The sequence below is a fragment of the Aphelocoma coerulescens genome, chromosome 1, assembly GCF_041296385.1.
Source record: "Aphelocoma coerulescens isolate FSJ_1873_10779 chromosome 1, UR_Acoe_1.0, whole genome shotgun sequence".
Taxonomy (NCBI): Eukaryota; Metazoa; Chordata; class Aves; order Passeriformes; family Corvidae; genus Aphelocoma; species Aphelocoma coerulescens.
Genome location: NC_091013.1, coordinates 90,856,057 through 90,877,390, shown reverse-complemented (window position 1 = coordinate 90,877,390; position 21,334 = coordinate 90,856,057). Strand labels below are relative to the sequence as shown.

Here is a 21,334-nt window from a genome sequence, read left to right as displayed (position 1 = left end):
GTAAGAATGTTCTGCATTTGTAAAAATTTCACATAAGGGAAGGAACAATACATAGCTTCCTTCTTGCATAATCGCCATTGTGTGTAAGGTTCTGGTCAAAAAAGCGCGATGGAGCATATAAAAAAACCCTTCTAAATCTGAATTATATTCTCAAACTTTTATGAAACTTTGAGCTCTCTGGAAAGCAATACAGGAGTTCTCTAAAACCTTCACAGAAAATACTTAAGCAGTGGAGAAAACACCAGGACTGTGCACAGGGCTAATAGAATTTGTACAGCACTACTGTAAAAGAAGAACTACTTCAAAGATTGGCTATAATTAAAGCACAGTGCATTCTGCGAGATATTCAAAAATACATACTTTTCATAGGAAGAAGTCATAAGCCAGGAAGAATGAGTCACTATAAACAATTATAAGGCTTCTGGTGGAGTTCAGCCCATTTTTTAAGTCCTACACTTCCCTAGAGGGCAGGCTGTCATCTGGGCCTCACACAATATCCTTTGAACACTTTTCTGTCTACTCCAGCATTTCAGGGAGCATCCTATACATCAGTCACACGTCTAATAAATTCGGGAACAACAAAATCATTGAAATGAAGAGAAAACATACAAACGTGAAAACCCCATCATCTGGCTAGAAAAGCTGTAACCTTCAAACACCTACACAACCACAAATAAAAGACAACTTCTCATGTAACTATAAGCCCATTTCATCCCTATTTATTTTCCCTGCCAAAATGAAAATGCTCACAAGTCACCTAAAAAAACCCTGAAATAGCAGATGAAAACAGAAAACGTACATGACATGGTCCTGAGTCCAGAGGGAGGATAACGGAATCTTATTTTGAAAATTATTATAAATGAAAAACCTTGGTATCAGAGCAGATCTGGAGCGCTGGACACAGAGAGGAGGATCAGAACCATGATGTACACACAGCACCTGTTACTGATGTGGATTGCAAAGTCTATGTCCTCTTCAGGGACCCGGGAAGAAAACACTGAACTCTTAGTGCTGGGGGGACCTGGGGTGAAGGGAACAAAACTAAAACTATGGGATGCAAAGGCTGCTGGCAGTTGTTATGCTTCATGAACACAAACAGGTCTTCCCAGTTATACTAGTAAACCATTTTCCATGCTAACCTGTTTTGGCAAGTGGAGGAAATAAAATGACTCATAAGACATACATGGCAAGTATTTCCATTAACCTTTTTCATCTTTCTGCCTTGTCCAAAATTACCTCTGCACACTATGACTGCACCATCAAATAACACCACACTGAGCAAGAGGATGGCCGAGATTGATGAGATCATTAATGATCTCCCACCTCCCCTTCCTTTTGCTAAGGGAAGGAAGCTCTCAGCAACCTGTACATAGCTGATGTGGATTAGCTACTGGCACCCTGCACAGAGTTTAATGTCAAGTACGAGATGGTTTCCACTCTGCTCAAATAGCTCTGCTGTGAGTGCCAGAGGGAGCTGTCCTGGAGGCACAGGCAAAGGCAGGAGCATCTCCTCAGACATCAGTAAAGAGTCTGTACATGGCCACTGTGGAACAGGCTGCACAGAGCAGCTGTGGATGCCCCATCCCTGCAAGTGTTCAAGGCCAGACTGGATGGGGCTTGGAGCAGTCTGGTCTAGTGGAAGGTGTCCTGGTCCACAGCAGGGTGGTTGGAATGATCTTTAGGGTCCCTTCCAACCCAAACCATTCTATGATTTACCACTTAGCCCATCCCACACTGGCCATGCATTTTGTTCCCTTTACTCACAGGTCCTTAGGCATAAATTTGCTTAAATCCAGTCAGCTGCATCCCTTACGAAAGGCACAAGAGTCCCCATTAGACGTGACCACATTTCCAGCACCTTTAATATTATCCTTGGTTTCTGTGTCAAGTCTGAAGTCCCATGAGCAGTCTGAGTCAGCAAACATCTTGTCTTCCAGACTAGCTTCAACCAAAGAGAAGTCCCTCATCTATTTCATTAAACAACTAGCAAACACTGAGTAAAAGAAAGGGAATAGTATCTCCCCTTTGGCACCAGCACTGGTTTATGATAACATAAATATTCTTCTTGAAGAACTATATAACTTGTTTCTATCTCAACTCAGTATAAGGAAAATGTGAGGTCCTTTTAGTTATTCATAGAAGTTTATAGATCACAGAGAAAAACAGCAGCCTTGGTATGAACTCGGCATGATAAATAAACAGAAAGACAAAACCCCCTAGTTTGAACCAGGCAAGAAATTTCAGTAAACCTCTGACAAAAAATTGTGGCAATAAGGAGCCCCATCTTCATGCAGCAAGCTTGGCATAAAAATAATAAATTGGAATCATGTGACCTCATGAGAAAAAGAGCAGTCATTCCTGTTTGAAAGGACAATCTAAATATCTTATTTTCTGAGTCACTTGAGTATTATCCTACCAAATTGTGTGCCTACAAAAAAAAAAAAAAAAAAAAAAGACACACAGAAAGGGGAAAAAATAAAAATAAAACTGCTCTGCCTCCTGAGTGAATGAAAAGAGCAATTAAACATGCTGTAATTAAACCGCAGATCAAAACAGAACGAACAAGTCACCAAGTAGCAGTTTTATATCCTGTTCCTAGAAAGATTGTTGGCAGGCATTACAAACAAACAAACCACGCTCACATTTAAATGACATTGTTATCCTAGGAAAGCACTTTGAAATCTGGATGCTCACCAGCTAGATCATTTTCACACAAATATCTGAGTATACTTATCTCTTATTTGTACAAATACCTATTAGAACACTCTCATCTTACCTGGACTATTCAGAGCACAGGTCACTCTAACATTATCCAGCAAAGATAACATTTTTATCCTGCTGGTCAACTCCCTCCTACACATTCCCATGTGAGGAACCCAGCACACCACCTCTTTTACTGCCGCTTGCAAATGAATCATGACCAACATGGAAAGTGCTTTGAACTGGGACCAAAATGCATTTTCTACCCCCAGCTCTTTTAGTAAGTTGCATCACCAGCATAACAGACCTTGCTAGCAGAGTTGCATCCTGACTTCACTGCATTAGTCCAACCCAGCACTACCAAGTCCCAGCACTGTCAAGTCCACCACTAAACCACGTCCCCAAGGGCTACATCTACACGTCTTTTAAGTAAGTCCATGAATGGTGACTCCACCACTCCCCTGGGCAGCTTTGTTCCAGTGCTTGACAACTCTTCCATGAAGACATTTTCCTAATACCCAAACTAAACCTCCCCAGCACAACTTGAGGTCATTAATTCTTGCCCTATTGTTTGTTACTTGGCAGAAGAGACCAACCTCAACCTGGCTACCACCTCCTTTCAGGTGGTTGTAGAGTGCTAAAGTCCCCCTGAGCCTCTTTTTCCCCAGAATAAACAATCCCAGCTCACTCAGCTGCTCCTCACCAGACCTGTGCCCCAGACCCTTCACCACCTCCATTGCCCTTCTCTGGACATGCTCAGGCCCCTCAGTGTCTTTCTTGTACTGAGAGGCCCAAAACTGAACACAGGATTTGAGGTGTTGCCTCACCACTGCTGAGTACAGGGGGACAATCACTGCCCTGGTCCTGCTGGCCACACTATTGCTGATACAGGCCAGGAGCTTCTTGGCCACCTGGGCAGATAGCTGGCTCATGTTCAGAGGCTGTCAAGCAACACCCCTGGGTTCCTTCCCCACGAGCAGCTTCCCAAACACTCTTTCCTAAACCCATAGCATCACCTTGAGCACCCTTTCTTCCCTTATCTTTTATTCTACAATCTTCCCTTGTCTACAGTTCAATCTAATTATGCTTTGCCTTCTAATGCTCACCTTACCATCAGTCACCTTCTCACTGTATATGAAAGAGACTTAAAAAATCACTTTCATTGTCACCAGCATAACTCTTGAAGCTGGAATTAAAGACCAAAGTAAATAAAATCCCTGGAGAGCTGTTCTTCAGCAGCCCTTTAGCAGATAGAAGATGGCTTAATCTTTCATAAGACCCCTATTTCATTCTCTGGTTCTTAAGTGCCTAGGAATGTTGGGGACTTTTTAAGCTAATATAAGCAACAGCAGAAAGGTTAACAAAAGCAACACTGATGTTAGAATAAAGCATAAAATTTAGCAAGAAAACCATGCTGTACTGTGCAATGAAAAAGAATAGGAGGTAGGGAAAAAAAAAGAAAATTACTTTGAAAACAATGCAGGAAAAATAGCACAGAATCTATTTTAGAAACTGGAAATAGCCCAGGAAAGACAGCAAATGAAAGCCCAATTTACTGACTCAAAAAAATGTATTGAATAAAAAATGGGCTCCAGTCCACAAACTTAGGACATGTGAAGAGCAAGTAAGAAAAAATCAAGCCTTGGAGCAATACGCAAACAAGCAGATTGCACTTAAAAACAGGTACTGAAAACATTTGAAATTGTCACTGACTGCCATTGTTGGCAGTTAACTCAGGTGAGTGATCCTCACATGCAGTGACAACACCGTACATTTCTACTGTCTACAATCACTTGACGTGCTGATCCTTCATTTGGGCATATGCAAACCCTGACTGAAACTGCTGGGACCACACCCCATAAAAGCAAAGACACAGCAGCACAGGTATCTTTCATTCTAGCTGGTACAAACAGGAAACTAGAATTATTCCAGCATTCTCTTGCCTGCTCATGCATCTCAGTCTCCAATACAACCAAGACTTTTAGAACATGAACAGAAAATCCTCCTCGTTTCCTTCCTTAGCCCTGAACTGTGTAATTACAATTCTTAAAGTGTAAGTAGGACAAAGGTGAAAAGCAATTGTAAACATTACACTTCAGTAGTGGACTCTGGAGTGCTTCACAGCTCCTCAGTGCAAATATGCATCTCCATGGCTTCTGGATACACTGGGATAAGTTCACTTCAGAGAAATTTCAGTAGTTTGTTTTTTTCCCACTGGAAGAAGCAGGCAAGAGATGAGCCGCAGTGGGTGGCATCAACATGTCCAGTTCAGGCACTGGGAGCCAGCCTTTGGAGCATGTTGCAGAATACACTTGCCCATTTTGCTTGTGTCAGGCACAAAGGTGTCCTACAGAGAGCACAAGTGGTTAAGGGCTGTAACAAAAAGAACAAGCAGGTTGATCAGATGGGTTGATCCAACTCTACCATAAGAAATGCTAAAAAGGCACACATCCAGAAGCACAACCCCTCTCCAGAAATATCGGTAGCAAAAGGAGGATTTACATCCAGATATCAGTCTGGCCTGAGACACTTGCTGGCCACTACAATCAGGGAGGCTCACACTTGCAGAAAGGATGTAAGCAAAAGTTGAGATGGCAGTGTTCACTGTCCTCACCTTTTGATCTAACACTAAGTAGCTGCACAGCTATTCAAGCCGTAAAATTTAATTCAGTGTTCTTGTTCACTCTCAGAAGGATCAAAATTACAACTCCCTCTCCAAGGAGGGAGGCCCAGACAGAAGGCAAGCAGCCAGAAAAGAAACGCAAAATTCAAGGGACCAAAGAAAGGAGAAAAGGAAGTTATGAGCCTACTTCCTGTGAAAAGGAGCCCGAGCTTTCATTCCTACACCAAACTCCCAGAATTTTTTAGATATTTTGCCATTAAAAAATAGGAAAGAGCAGCAGCATAGCAGTAGGATTCATCTGAGCAAATGTAGATATTGACACCTGAGCTAATTCCATATAATCCATTTACAGCCCACAGAGAGAAACACACTTTAAGGAATAGTCAGCTCATCCTGAAGTAAAACATCTGGGCTCTGTTAAATAAATTTGGAGAGATTAATTCTGTTATAGAGTGTCTGGCAACTTTTTTCCAGTGAAAACCACCTCTTTCAGTGGGAGAAGGTCTTAAAGATAAAAGAGTGTTATCAGTTACTGGGGGTGGGTACATCTCATTCTTAAACTCCTCCTTAAGCTCTTAGGCTCCCCACTAGACACCAAATTACCACTGCAGATGTGACTTTAGCTCCTACAGTTTATCTGTACACAAACACTTCCAGCAGACAAAATTAAATGTCTAAGCATGGCAGCATTTAACTTCAGATGAAAGCTTCTAGCCTGCTATGTTAAAGTAAAGCATCATCAATGCAGTAAAGTAAGTGAAGTGTTTAATACACATGAGCATAGAGTTGTATACATCAGGAGTTAAGAAGCTGCCAGCTTTATTTAGCTTTATTCACATAATGAACATAACAAGCTTCTTTTAACACTTTCTGTTAGGACAAGTTGAATGAAAGTCCTTTTTCACTCCATTATATGAAAAGAAGTAAATGCATTTTAATCCCTTACTTTGTTCTGTTACTAGAAACACCCCTCTGATGTCAATTTTCCCATATTTCTCAGGTACCATCCAAGCGTTAATATTAACAGCATTACAGAGAGAGAACGTTGATTACATTACAAAATCACTTTCTCCCACATCTCTCACTTAAATAAAAAGGCAATATTAAAAAACTCATGTTGAATAAAAACCACTTTTTTAAAGCAAGTTTCACTACCAAGGTTATAATTCCTCAGTCTTCTCTTCAGACGGAAAAAACCAACCAAAAAAAAAAAAAGACAAAAACACAAAACCAAACCCCACAACACCAAAGAACCCCAAATATTTATCCTGTTCCATGCATCACATGAGAGATACTACAAAGACATTTCTGCCCGTTTTCAGATTTAATTTTTAAAATAGTATGTTTTTTCTCTAGTCACTGGTGATCCAACCTGCATTCAAATAAAATTCATTTACACTCTGGGATTCACCATTTTATCTTTCATTTACCAACAATTTTACTGAACCATAGGAAGAGGTAAATATTTCTTTGTAGTTTCTCTGTAACTGTCAAATATTGCAGACCCCTTTTTTTGAAAACCTAGGCTTGCAAACCATAATCTTTTTCATAATATTTTTTATTTACTGGACCCCGAAGAAGTATAAGAATAAAACTACAGTGCAAAGACACACATTTTCTACTTTTCAAAACATCCGGCAGTGACAAACTTGTGCAGAAACATTTGAGTACTACTCAGTAAGCATTTGGTATTTGACTAGCAGCAGCATTACGTGAACATGAGGTTTTTTTAAGGATCAGGATATGCAAACTTTGAAGGTGAAGCCAACACAAGTCATTCTGCAATGCAGAACACGCTTCTCTGTCAGCTGGAAATAAGTAACTGCATGTTTGTTCTGATCTAAGGTAATATCAGTTCATTAATCTATCAGCAGTGCAAGTGAGATTTTAGAACAGTTTATAAAAATATCAGATATCCAGGATGAGGCACATCATATCTCAGAGACTTGGGCAGAACAATCATAACAGAGCAACATTTCTAGGAGCTGACAAGGATTCTGTGAAAGGTAGCAGTCACATGGCTGGATGAAAGTCATTCTACAGATGAATTCATGATCCCAAACAAAGAATTCTACATCTTTAACCCAATTAGCACAGAATTTGAGGGTTCTTTTAAATCATTTCAGAGCTAGCAGCAACTTTTTGTCCATTATGTCTTAAGAAACCCAGGAAGTATCTGAGAATAGAAATTTAAGAAGCAGAATTGTCCAAGACAGTTGTCTGACAAAGTGCTAGTAGTACATAAAAACAGTGTGGGTTTTTCACCAAATTCCTTAAGTCTAGATCTAAAATGAAGACTGCTTTAGACTTAAAGCAAACCACGCATGTTCTCCTGAGAGCTGGTAACCGAATCATGCACAAAGTGAAGATTCACAGAAGTTTCATTCCTTGAAACGCCCAACTCTTTAAGTATGAATTTCTATGAGCAAACTCATGTTTTGACCTGTCAACACTATTAAATATCTACTGCCGTTAACGTAATTCTTTTAATTGCAAGAAACGGTTGTAACTGTGGGGCTATTGCAGCTCCCCAGGGGAGCCAAGACTGTTACCTTTTGGGTCAACATTATCTCCTGTCTATCCTAGCAGCCCAAAAGCCCCAGACCCCTTTGCCAGACTGGCAGCATTGCTGCCTCTCTTGTTGCCTCTCAGTAACTCAGGCTCAGCTGCTGTCAGCCATCTCTTACACAACTTTTAATCTGAGCTAGAAAGTAAGACAAGGGTAACAGCATGAAGGGACACTTGAGTTTCTAGCTACCATTTCCATACTGCCTGCCACCACTCACTCCCCATATCTGAGATATGAACCCTCCAAACTACACAACCACATCTGGGAAGAACCTGGTGGCTTGGGCTGCAGACAGACGGAAAGCGCCGCAAAGTAACCCAAACACACAACATTGTCTGAAAACATAAAACTTCTGCCATCAAATCCTTCCCTTCCCCTGTAAGACAAAACAGACAGAAAGGAAGGTGAACACACCCAGGCAGTAGAAAAAGTGTTTATGCACAGCACTTGGAAAAGAAAACTGTGAGCCACAGTGCATATCACTCGATGTGACAGTGACCACCAGCTACTGTTTCAGAACGTGGGTAAAGAAAACTCACAGCACATGGAACAAAATTACCTGCCCATAGGTTAGCTTTAAATCACCTCTTTACATAGAGCCTGGCTTAACATAAAAGCAAGAAACCTTGTGTTCTTAGTTTTATTTTTAAATGCTTTCACTACAACTCAACACTGATCAGTTTCTAAATATTTCTGGGCTCTGGCCTCAGTAATAATTTGCAGCAATCATTGCAATTATGAAACGTGACAGGCATCTAAATCTCAACTACTTTTGAGTTTCATTCAACGCACCATTTTTCTGGTTTTACCATATAAAAGAAACGCAAAACTCTAGGAGCCTTGCTTTGAATACTTTTAAAAATGTGCTCTGAAGTTAATAGTATAAGCTGTCATACAGTCCTCCTTCCTCTACTTTCTGTGTTATCTTTCAAGGTGGAGCTGCCACTGCTGAGCACTAAAATCACGACAGAGGCAAACAAGCAAACGACAAAACAGGAGGTAGATACACATACTCAAAATAATATATCCCCCAAGTTTTAGTATGATTCTCAGCCCATTCCTCATGCTATCTGGTATTTTGTTAATTTTAAAACTCCATGTCCATGTTAATAGCCATGCTTTCCTGACTTATCACAATACTACCTCGAGTATTTTGTTAACAGCTAATTTTAAGTATTCTGGGATGTATTTGTTATAAACATTTTCCTTTATAACACACACAACTCTCCTTCATTTGCAGTTTTGTTGCCCATTGGCAATATTATTTTATCCACAGCAGTGTTTCCCCTTAGGCTGAATTAGCCATCTTACACCTTGATCTTTTTAAAAAACAACTTATGTCCTTCTGGTTTCTTGGCAAATGAGATTAATAGCCCATGATATAAAAAAAAAAAAAAAAAAAAAAAATTAAGAAATAAGGAATTCTACTTTATTTATACTACAGTGACTAATATAAAATAATCTTTTTCTAACCAACTTCCTGTTATTTAATCAGTTTAAGGTTTATGATGGTGCTTTCCGTCTGAACTGACGAGCACTCTGGACGCTGAGTCACATTCAGTGGTTGACTCGGCTTGAGTGATGCACCCCCTCATGTTCCTCCAGCCCTCTGCCAGGTAGAGCTGTCAGGGCTGAACAGAAAGCAAAGCCCCTCCTCAGCAAGTCTTAACTTAAAATCAACAGCAAGAACACAGACCACTGGCAACATCAGTTTGCATTAACATGCTGGGCTGTAGACTGCAAAGGCTAAAAATGTTCTCCATGCCTCACCTGATTCCTCCTGCCACAAAGAATAACATCAAAGAAAGGGTTGGGCATGAGAGTTACTATCTGGGTCATGCCACATAAGGTTGTTCCGGAACACCAAGTCAACCACTTTTATCAGTGACCTCCTTAAAAAGACCGCATCTATATGTAAGCATATGTCAAACATGAGCCATCTACCTTTGCTTCACAAGAACTAGCCATGCTTTCAAAAGAAGACAGCAGAATATTTCTCTCTGGAGAATAACTACTACAACTATCAGAACTATGAAATTACAATTTCATAGAGTTTATCAAAACTAGATGTAAAAGCTCCTTGCTTTTGATTCCCTAAATCTTTGCTACAATCTTCAAAATATGCTAATCACTCTGGTTTCCATTTCTTTACTCAAATACACGCCTGTATTTTTTTTTTTTACCAGTTGTACTTCTAAACTTTAGAAAGCCGAGCTAATACCTAATCCAGGCAACTCAGCATGCTTCCACATTATGAACCACATTCCACATCATTTCCTAATACGCCAGTTTTACCATATTTCATCTTTATTGCCAGAACGGCAATAGAAGCAAGATATCACAAATTAGCCTAATAATGACACCTTATGCTAAGAGGTTATTTAAGTTCTCAGCAACATAGTTGTTTTAATCATTGCATTATGGCTGATGATTTTAGCTATTCATGTTTCCTAGATTTTTCTTCTTTTTACACAAGACACTTCTCTCTCCAGATGCTCTGCAAGTTCACCTTGGACTTTTTACTGCTAGCTATGAATACGTTCTCTGCCTGGATTTCAGCAGGGTTAGATTTCCACCTTTCAAACAATTTCTACTTGGCATACAAACTAACATTTAGCCCTTAGGCCTATCCTCACCATCCTGCTCCCATTTGTCCAGCCTGCATTTAGAGACATCTACTAGCTTTGTGAAGATGCTCCATCATCTAGGACATAGTGCTTTTATTCCTTGACTTATGACTACTCCTTCTGGTCTCCCTTCATAAAGGTTAGGTCTTCCAAAAGCTCCTTTGTTGCCATATCAGTTTTTCTTACCTGCTGCTAAACTTTCCTAACCTTCATACACACTGTTAATATGTTATTTAGGAGGTCAGCTAAAGCTGTCTGTTACAGATTTTTTTTTAAGCTTAAATATACATTTCAAGGGATAATCTTGCCACTTAATGGAAGTGTCTTTTGCAAAGCAGGGCATTCACATGGCCACTTTATGCCAGCTTAAACTGGCTCCCTTTCAACTACCACCTCCAGGATATACTGGGAGAGGGGTTAAGTGTTCCTTTTTGTTGTTGTGGCACCCCACCACACAGCTCTCCACCTTGGATGCTTTATTGCAATACATTGTTGATAACTACAAGAACACCACGCTGCAGGCTCTGGGATCAAACTAAAATTTCTACAATTTATCATTCACTAATTAATACAGCTTTTGTGAACCATCACAGTTTGTTCTCAAGAGGAAACCTTTATAATCCTGGTAGTCATTAATACTAAAAGGCAATAAACGTGCCCTGGCACTGGTGCTCCTAGATAGCTGTAGATGAGTTGGAAAATAGCCAGGGTAGTACCAGAGGGACACTGAGTAGAGTAGGAAATAAAGTGTTTACTCACACACAAACTTAACCAGCTTTATTCAGCATACTACTAGTTCAGGAAACTGTTAGAATAGAAAAATGGTATAGCCCTAGACAACAAAAAAAACTGGTAGAGCTTCGTATTGATAAGAACCATTTTCCTGGAAAAGAGGATTTTCAAGGTTAGGGTAGGTAAAGTACAACTTGCTTGCTACCCATTCTTCAAATATCAATCAAGCCTGTGAGTTCAAGGGTATAAGATGCATTTTCTCTGAAGTACTAAAAGACCTAAATGATCATAATGGAAAGAAACTGAATGCTAAAACAGAGCTGCTGAAACACAGGAATCTTGAAAAATAAGCCTCCTCTCACTTAAAGAAATTGGTTTTTTTCCCCAGACCTCTAGATATCACCATGGTCAAAATTTCTACAGTAGTTCTGAGAAATTCTCTGCTTGAGCTTTAAGAGCTTTCTTTAGCTCTTGGGGAATATATGAGAGACTGACAAATGCTAGAGGCTACTAGGAAATACCTATTAATGCTAAAATGTTTGTTGAGGTTTACAGATGAGTTGAAGCAAAGGAAAGTTCATTGATTTGGAGAAAAAATGGGAGAAGAGAAAGGGTAATGAAATAGGGTGAAAAGATCAGCTTAATGTTATGACCAGCCACAGACCTTGCTATTGCACAACTGGAACACTATGCTCTTACTGCAAGGCTGAAGGAAATAAAAAAATATACACACCTTTTACAAGTTTTATTATTTCCTCAACAGTTTAAACATTTTACTGAACTCAAGAAACATCAACAGCCAACCATCAAACACTGCTGCACTGCTCTGCCCCATCATTAGCGCTCAAGTACAGTAATGAAGAGCCTGCAGCACACTGGGAGGGTGCTACAGCCCACACAGACAGCCTGGCAGTTCCCCCACCATGGGATGGGTGATCCCTGCAGTGCACACTGCATTCCCAGTGCACACTGCCTGCATCAGGAGGTACTCCTGGAATGCAAGTTCAGCTCTCTCGCCAACCATACACCTGGTTTTCCTCCCAGAGGAGCACAACAGAGGAGGATTGTCCTGGGAGGATTCCAGAGGACACTTGTTCTAACTATGGCAGGTAACACTAAGTCCTGAATACCTCCATCTACTCCCAGCTGTCAGAAACATGGAGGAACACAGCTGTACCAAGAAGTATTTTATTGCCCAGAGACAGACCTTAACATTAAAATGGGCACTTCCAAAGGACTGCAAGACAACTGGCTTTGAGGCAGCAGTGAGCACATAGCCACAGCATTCTTCATCAAGTTATCTATTCATCATCTTCCCCTTCTTGACAGTTCAGTAGCTCCTGTCCTCTGCTTCACCCCACACAAAGGAATTCTTTCTGTTATTGTGATCAGGAATAGTCAGCACAGACTCACTAAATCATGCTTGACCAACCCAATTGGCTTCTACAACCAAACAACTACCTGGATGGATGAGGGAAGAGCAGTGGATACTGTGAACATTGACTTTAGCAAGGATTTTGACACTGTCTCTCACAACATTCTCACAGACAATCTCAGGAAGTGTGGGCTGGATGAGCAGACAGCGAAGTGGAACAGCAGATCCCAAAGGGTCATAATCAGCAGCACAGGGTCTACTTGGAGGCCTGTCACTAGCAGGGTCCCCCAAGGTTCAATACTGGGCCCAGTATTGGGTAACTTATCCATCCATTACTTGGATGAAGGGGCAGATGCCTCTGCAGCAAGTTCACTGCTGACACAAAGCTGGGAGGAGTGGCCAATACCCCAGAGGGCTGTGCAGCCCTTCAGAAGGGCCTTGACAGGTTGGAGAGATGGGCAGAGTGGAACCTCCTGAAATTCAACAAAGGCAAAGGCAGGGTGTTGCACCTGGGAAAGAATAAACCCACACAGCAGCACAGGCCGGGGGCTGACCTGCTGGAAAGCAGCTCTGCTCCTTCCAGAGAAGAACCTGGGGGTCCTGGTGGACAACAGGCTGCCCATGAGCCAGCAGTGCCCCTGTTGCCAAGAAGGCCAATGGTATCCTGGGGTGCCTTAGGAAAAGCACTGCCAGGAAGACGAGGGAGGTGATCCTGCCCCTACACTCAGCCCCAGTAAGGCCACATCTGGAGTGCTGTGTGCAGTTCTGGGCCCCTCAGTACACGAGGGACATGGAGCTCCTGGAGCAGGTCCAGTGGAGGCCTACAAAGATGATTAAAGGACTGGAGCATCTCTGTTAGGAGGAAAGGCTGAGGCCTGTTTAGCCTTGAGAAGAGAGGACTGAGAAGGGATCTCATCCATGTATATAAGTACCTAAAAAGAGGGTACCAAGAAGATGGATCCAGGCTCTTCTCAGTGGTGCCAAGCACCAGGACAAGAGGCAATGGGCATATACACAGGAAGAATGAAACTGATGCACAGGAAGTTCCACCTGAATATGAGGAAGAACTTCTTTACTGCGTGGATGACTGTGCACTAGAACAGGCTGCCCAGAGAGGTTGTGGAGTCTCACACTGGAGATATTCAAGAACTGTCTGGATGCAATCCTGTGCAATGTGCTCTAGGATGACTCTGATTGAGCACACAGTCTGGACCAGATGACCCACTGTTTTCCCTTCCAATCTGACCTATTCTGTGATTCTGTAATCTAAATGTCAGCTTTGGGATGAGCTCAGAAATGTATGTACCAAGCAGTGGGCACTAATAATTGTACATGTCTATCAGCTAACTGCTCTTACACTAGACAAGAAGTAATGAAGTAATTCCAAACAAGAGAAAAGAAGTTCATGGTAAGTGTTGAAAATTCACTAAGATCTTGAGCTACAAATATGGATGCAGGGAGAATATTCTGAGAAACTCTTACAGCATCTGCAGACTTCTGAAGTTGGCCAAGGCAAAGTGCTAAGGGATTGCTGGATAAAACATAACTTGAATCTTGTATGCAATAACAGTGTCACACACAACTCACTTTGATGATTATAAAGTTCTCCAGTACAAATGTACCACAGTACAGCACTGCCATGGAGCTTCTTTCACTGAACACCACCTCACATCGGCCACAAGAATTTCCACCAACATTCCTGGTTCTTACACACTTGTCCTGAAATAAGCCTTAAGACTCTTGACTTGGAAGTAATATCAGAAGCTTTTCCTCCAGTTCTGTACCATCCAAACTGTTGGAATTCAATAAAGCCACCTACTGAAAGCATACTGCTCTTCCTTGGTGGAGCCATGTGGTCCAACAGAACGCGCATAATCCCTAAGAAGGCTGAGCTTTGCAAGGGGGCCTCAGATGTTCTGTAGCTCATCTGTGCTTGGAGAGCAGTGTCCCAAGTTCCTTTTTTCCACTCCATATGGCATTCTGGCATCTCTTTCAGATGGGCAGTGTTACTGGAAAGAGACAGAACTGCTTCTCTCACCACAAGTACAGTGTTTTCCTCTCCTCTCTACTAGATAATGAGATGCGGAATCTACCTAAAACTGGCATTAACAGCATAAATATGAAAGCAGACTGGGATGAGCTGACACACCAGCTCAATGCACATAAAGGTGTGAAGTCTCCCCATGGCAAAACCAACAAAATAGGAATAGTTATGAGATAATTATTTCCAAGGTAAACCTCGCTTCTCAAATGAATAACTGAAAAGCACATGCAGATGTGGCATGTTGACCTTAACATCAGATTAATCTACAGTGACTGAAGTGTAGACCAGATGAGTTTATTCTGCATTAGAGACTTATTCGCCATGAAGTCAGGACTGGAATGATCCCCTGTTACTTACTTTCTCCAGATTTAACCCTGTTATGCTGTTTGAGGATATCACTGCAAGCCACTGGAGCCTACCTTCAACAAATGAGTTAATTTGATGTCTAGAAACATGAGTGTAAAGCCTCCATCATAGTAAAAAATGAAACAAGCACAGAAGAAATACACCAAGCTCTAAAGCTTCCTAGCTATGCTTTTATTCTCCAGTAGTTAGTTGCTACGTTAAAAATGCAGTATTTTACTAGCAGGTTGTGGATTAATGGCTTTGACAAATATTTTTGTTCAGTCCCTAGATGCAGCAGGAAGGCACTATTACATACTTACATCCCACAAATACACAGTCAGGTCAGCCTGCATTAAGGTGATAACTACTTGACTGATTCAGAACAGCAGTTAAAATTTCTTATTCACAAAGGAAAGGGTGTGAAAAGACAGGAACACTCAGGCCTGCAGACAGATGAAAAGCATTACCTCTGACAAGCTGATACAGCTTTAGGGCAGAAGAAAGCTTCTAATATCGATAATGCCACACACTTACTATGTTAATGAAGAAGATGCAGCAATATATAATGTGCAAATAAACTACACACACCCAGCATTACAGACACTACCAACCTTATAAGTCAGAACCTGGCCATTTACATAAGAGGACACCACATGAATTAATCTTTCCTCATTGAAATCAGATAACAAATCTCATGCACAATATCAATTATTAAATTTAAAGTGAAGCAATGTTTGACAGTACTTCTACATCACATTTATTACCTACTTTTAGTACTAACCAATCTACTGTAGATATTACAAGTTACTGCAATGTATCACAACTTTACCTAAGAGTCACATCAAATCCTGTAACTTCTGATCAACAGTACACAAACATGCTTGATATCAAATATTAAATACAAGAAAAATCAATCACATTAACAGAACACCATTTCACTCTTCTTTTCATTGGGAACACAGCTAATCTTGAGCTTGAAAGTTTGTCAAGTGCCTTGTCATTAGATACAGTTGCCTTTTCTTGTTACATTAAACAGCTACAAAGCTTCAGGCACCTTTCAGCCATACATATATTCAACAGCAGTTTAAGTCAATGTTAATTGTTAACTTCTTCAGAGAATGGTAAGAACCCTTGAGATTAATGTATTGCTTTCCAGAGGTATTGGAATGATAATAAAAAACCACAAACATAACCAACTGAAAACAAATTATTTCAATATCCAAATTAATTTGAAAAAATGTGTTAGGTGTGTAGAAGATTCAGGAAAAATACAGCCTCTTACAAAATATAACTTACTGCTCTGAAGCATGGTAGCTCCAAAGACTTTTTTTTTTTAGGTCTGCAATGTAGTCACAAGTATTAGCTACCAAAAATAAAATTAAAAAAAAAAATAAATAGTTTGCACAGATTTTCCATGAGCTGTCTGCCATTAACCTAAGCACTCATTATAAAGACAGAAAAGGGGAGAAAATATTCAGACAAATGAACCTCCTACCAGGCATTTGCACCTCACCATGTCTTTAAATTATTTAAACCCCAGTCAATACATGCAGAGTGTTTTTACTACCACACTCCAAACAAATGTAACACATTCATGCTATAATTAAGCATCAATCTTCCAGGCTAGGTCAGTCTGTCAGGGTGACTGTCAAGAGTCAAAGGCGATAAAGAAGTTTGAGCTGCAGTTAGAGTACAAAAGAGTGCTTCAGATTGAAAATCCACACAAAACACACTTGCTGTTTTCAAGACCACCTTTAGCATGATCTCCACCAACGAGATTTTGATGCAATTTTGCTGAAGGAACACACAAAGCATGTGTACTTGTGAGCATTTCAACGAAGAACAAATCAAACGCCACATTGCTAAGAAAAGCCTGCAAAAATCGATGAGCTAACGCAGCCTAGCACACTTTGGAAGATGCCATTCACCTCCGGGAGAGATTCTCCCATTCACACACCAGGGAACCTGGCAAACCAGCGAGTGTTTTGCGTAGTCATGTGTAAAATTAGATCTCTGTTGTGCAAGCTAACATTCTACTAATATTTTCATTCACAAGAGACCAAGTGCTTAATTAACATTTATACCAATTCTCCAGCTATTTACCGACACAAAGGAGGTGGTGACTTGATAGCATGGTTCCTTAAACACAGCCCTAAACACAAATATAGTTCTTGCTCCCCTCTGCCACATTTTTTAGTATTTAAATTTGCAACTTCTCTTCTACTGCAAGTAATAACTCTCTCAAAAAAAAAAAAAACCCAAAGGAAAAAACCCAATCAAACAAAAAAAATCACAGGCAAACAAAAAAGCCACCACAGCATATGTCTGTAAGAACAAGAAGAACAAGTACTGCTTTCCTGTGGTAATTTGTTCCAGTTTGCAGTTTTGCTTTTGGAGGCAACCAGAGGCAAAGGAGATGCAGTACCATGGCAGACTGCAGGATGATCTGTATCATTACCTTAGTTTTGCATCTAAAAGTACAGTAATATGGTTGTAATGACAGCTCTCAGCCACCAGAAGTTCCAGTTAAAATCATATACTGCATTTCTGTGGTGGACCTGGAGAGCATCAAGTTAATACTCTTCATAGTAGCTGGTATGGGGCTTTGTTTTGGATTTGTACTCAAAACAGTGTTGATCATCCTAGAATGGTTTGGGTTGGAAGGGACCTTAAGGATTATCTCATTCCAACCCCCTGTCATCAGCAGGGACACCTCCCACTAGACCAGCTTGCTCAAAGTCCCATCCATCCTGGCATCAAACACTTCCAGGGAATGAAGCAGTCACAGCTTCTCTGGGCAACCTGTGCCTGTGAATACCAGGTTGCTTTTGTTATTGCTGAGCAGGGCTTACACAGAGCCAAGGCCTTTGCTGCTCCTCACCGACTCCACCAGCAAGGGGACTGGGGGTGCACAAGGAGTTGGGAGGGGACACAGCCAGGACAGCTGACCCCAAATGACCCAAGGGATATCCAGATCATACAGTGTCATGCTCAGCATGTAAAGCTGGGGCTAATGAGAAGGAAGACTAGAACACTGGGAATGATGGCCTTTGCCTTCCCAAGTCACCGTTACATGGGATGGAGCCCTGCTGACCTGGAGATGGCTGAACACCTGCCTGCCCATGGGGAAGTGGTGAATGATTTCCTCATTTTGCTTTCCCTAATAAACTGTCTCTGTCTCAGCCCACTCGTTTGCTCACTTTTATCCTTCCGATTCTCTCCCCCACCCCACCAGGGGAGAGTGAGTGAATGGCTGAGTTGCCAACTGGGGTTAAACCACAGCAGCTGCTTTTTAATAAACCCTGTAAGAAACAATTTACTTTCTGAGGCATATCAACTAGCAAATTTTGTGAGTTAACACTGTCACCATCTTGACAGACACTCAACTTTACTCCTTCCTAAGACATTCGAGATTGTCAAAATTGCAACCCAAGTCACAACATTGTACTTAAAGTAAGAATAAGCACCCATAAAGGCAAGATAATTATTCTTCATAAAATGAAATAGTCACCAGATAACTACAGTTCTCATTATTTTTTTTTGAATGGTTGCAAGTTTTAAATGAGCCATCAGCCAGAAAAATTTTATCAAAGAGCTTTTTTAAGTAGCAGACTATTTCCAGATCTATCAGTTTATCCCACTATTCAATAGCTGAAATAGGTGAAATAGGGTGAAATCAACACCACGTTCTTATTTTCCAAATCAAGTATGTTTTACATTACCCACTAAATCCCAACCTGTGTACAGTCAGTTAAAGCATATAACATACTACTAATACAGGCTAATTTGACCTCTCAATTAGTCAAACTACTATTGAAAACTATTCATACCTGAGCACTGCTGTCCTTACTATTTGTCTTGAAATTCTCAGTTAAGGAGAGGTAATACAGCAAAGGTCAAGTGCAGTCTATGCAATAACAAAAATCTAAAAATCCTCTATGAAATAACTGATAGCTTCCTAGCTGTCAGCATCTGCTCAGCATCCCTTCCAGTATGGAAAGGTTATACCTTGCTTCCTTAATAATGAGCAAGTACTTTGTTCTAATTATTAACAGGAGAGAAAATATGACTGTTATACAACTATAGAACAATATCCAAACTTAAGCTCCTTGTTCTCCTTGGGGCTCCTAATATAAAGGAAGTAACTTCTGCTGGCATTTCCCAAGAGTAACTCTTCAGACAAGACACAATAGACCATGTAAAAATACAAACAAAAAATCCACTAAAAATGTTTTTAAAATGCTGAGCAACAAAACAGTTTTAAAGATAAATCAGAAAACCCTCAAACTACTGATTGCCTCCCATTAATATGAAGAGGAGTTACAAATGGGTGTTATGTGCAGTTGAGATTTGAAACTTGCTCCAGTTTCTAAAAAATTCAGGAGAAAAACCCAAACACTTTGAGGTTCTGTAGCTATTTCCTTAGATATTGTTATGTCACTGCAAATCCACTGTCAAGCAATACTGGTATCAAAAGTGAAACTAACTGTACATTACAAACTGAAATCAAAATCCCTTTTGCATTCCAAGGAAAACTACATACAGTTGTAAATAACAGATGTTCAGAAATAAAAGACCCCCTTCAGTTTTCCATCAGTTTTTAGCAGCTTTATGACTTTTACCCTTAAAAACACCACCTTGAGGACTACTTGAAGTAAAAATCATTTAGAGAAATCTAGTCACTGCAGCCATTTTCCCAAAAGTGTAAAATACACCAGGTAATAGTGTGTACCACAGACCAAGACCACAGACCAAGCCCAGCGAGTTGGTTTTATCAAAGGAAAATGTATCCAGGATATCCATCAATTATCACACAAAGCATCAAGAATTATCCAAGTTTGTCTTCCACACCTCCACACTTTCTCTCTTAGAGATGAGAATTATCTCTGCCATTACATCAGCTACACCAGCCACAAGCAAAGAACCCCTGTACTTCAGACATTACATTTTCAGAAGCTGCATCTGCTTCCATTTGGGGGGCCTGTTCTAAAGCAGGAAGAATAACCTGTCCCCTGCCAAACGGGAAGGGCAATACAAAGAAAAGTTTAAAAATTTGACAAGGATCAAATCAGCCCAAAATGCAAACTCCATAAGACAAGTAATTTCAAATATTTTTAGAAAAGAGTCATGCAGTAAACACTGACCTGTTGACAACCCCCATCATGCAATTAAAAGTCATCAGGAATTAGGGTGTTAGGGTTTTTTTAATAAAATGTATACTTTTAAAACACAGGCCACTATCTCGCCCTTTCAGTTTAATTTATTCTGCAGTCCACACAACTAAATTACTCTTACATATCCCCTCACTTTGTGCCACACAGTAAGAGCATTAGTTTTCTTTGCAGACATCACTTTAAAATGACTGTTTGCACTAAAAATTCAAACTTTTAAATGTGTTGGTGGTTTTTATAAATAAGTTTTGCAACAGCTTAACAAAACGACGTTTCTTCTAATGAGTCCTTTATATAACATAAGAGGTACAGGAGTGGTGGGGAATTTAATCTAAATATGTATTTTCCACAAAGCTAACCCTGTTTTAAGAAAGCTGTCTCTTTCATATTGACAACGTGAGAAGAAAACACATTAATCTTATTTCATTCAATTTCAGCAGCGGCTGTTGTGAATTCAGACAAGGACACCTGCGCTTAGCAAAATGCAACTTCCTTTATATGAGGAAACACCTACATGCCGATTTAATCACACACCCACCTTCCCTACCCCAAACAGGGTGGGTTTGGTGGGGAAGGAGGCGAGAGCGAGCGCGTTTTGGGGAGAAAGCAGGAGCTGTCGGACCAGAAGCAGCCCTGAGCCGGGCTTCTCCAGCAGCAGGAAGTTTCCAAGGGGCCTTGCCGAGCATGCGCCATGAGCTGCACGGGCTCCCTATGTGGCAAGAGTGCAGAGGCAACAACCAAACGAATAACAGAGACAAGAGATCAAGAGCAACAAGCTCCCTCCCCTCTGTATTCCTGCGGCCGCCTCCACACAGCCCTCCTTCCCCAGGCTGCTCTCTTGGCCCGGGCCCTCCCGCATCCATCGCGGGCGGCTGGGATTAGAGAGTCTGGCAATCAAACCTGCTACTGGAGAGGGAGGAGAGGAGAGGGCGAGCAGCTCGAAAGCAAACAGCGGAGTGCATAACCTATCCCTCCACCTCGCACGTCTCAGGTGGCGGCGGGGGAGCAGCAGCGAGCAGCCACAGCTTGTCCCCCCCGCAACTGGAAGAGGGGATGGGGGAGGAGGGGGAGAAGAGAGGGATGGAGGTGGCACACAATGGCTGGCTGTGTTTGTGGGGAGGAGACGGCCCACAACAGCAGCCGTGGGG

The 21,334-nt window shown here is 41.1% G+C and overlaps 1 protein-coding gene across 1 annotated transcript in view; it reads right to left on the bottom strand.

Moving 5' to 3' along the window:
* RSF1 (remodeling and spacing factor 1) overlaps positions 1–21,334 on the bottom strand; it is a 60,857-nt gene that overhangs the window by 38,573 nt on the left and 950 nt on the right. The gene's annotated exons all lie outside the window — the stretch shown is intronic.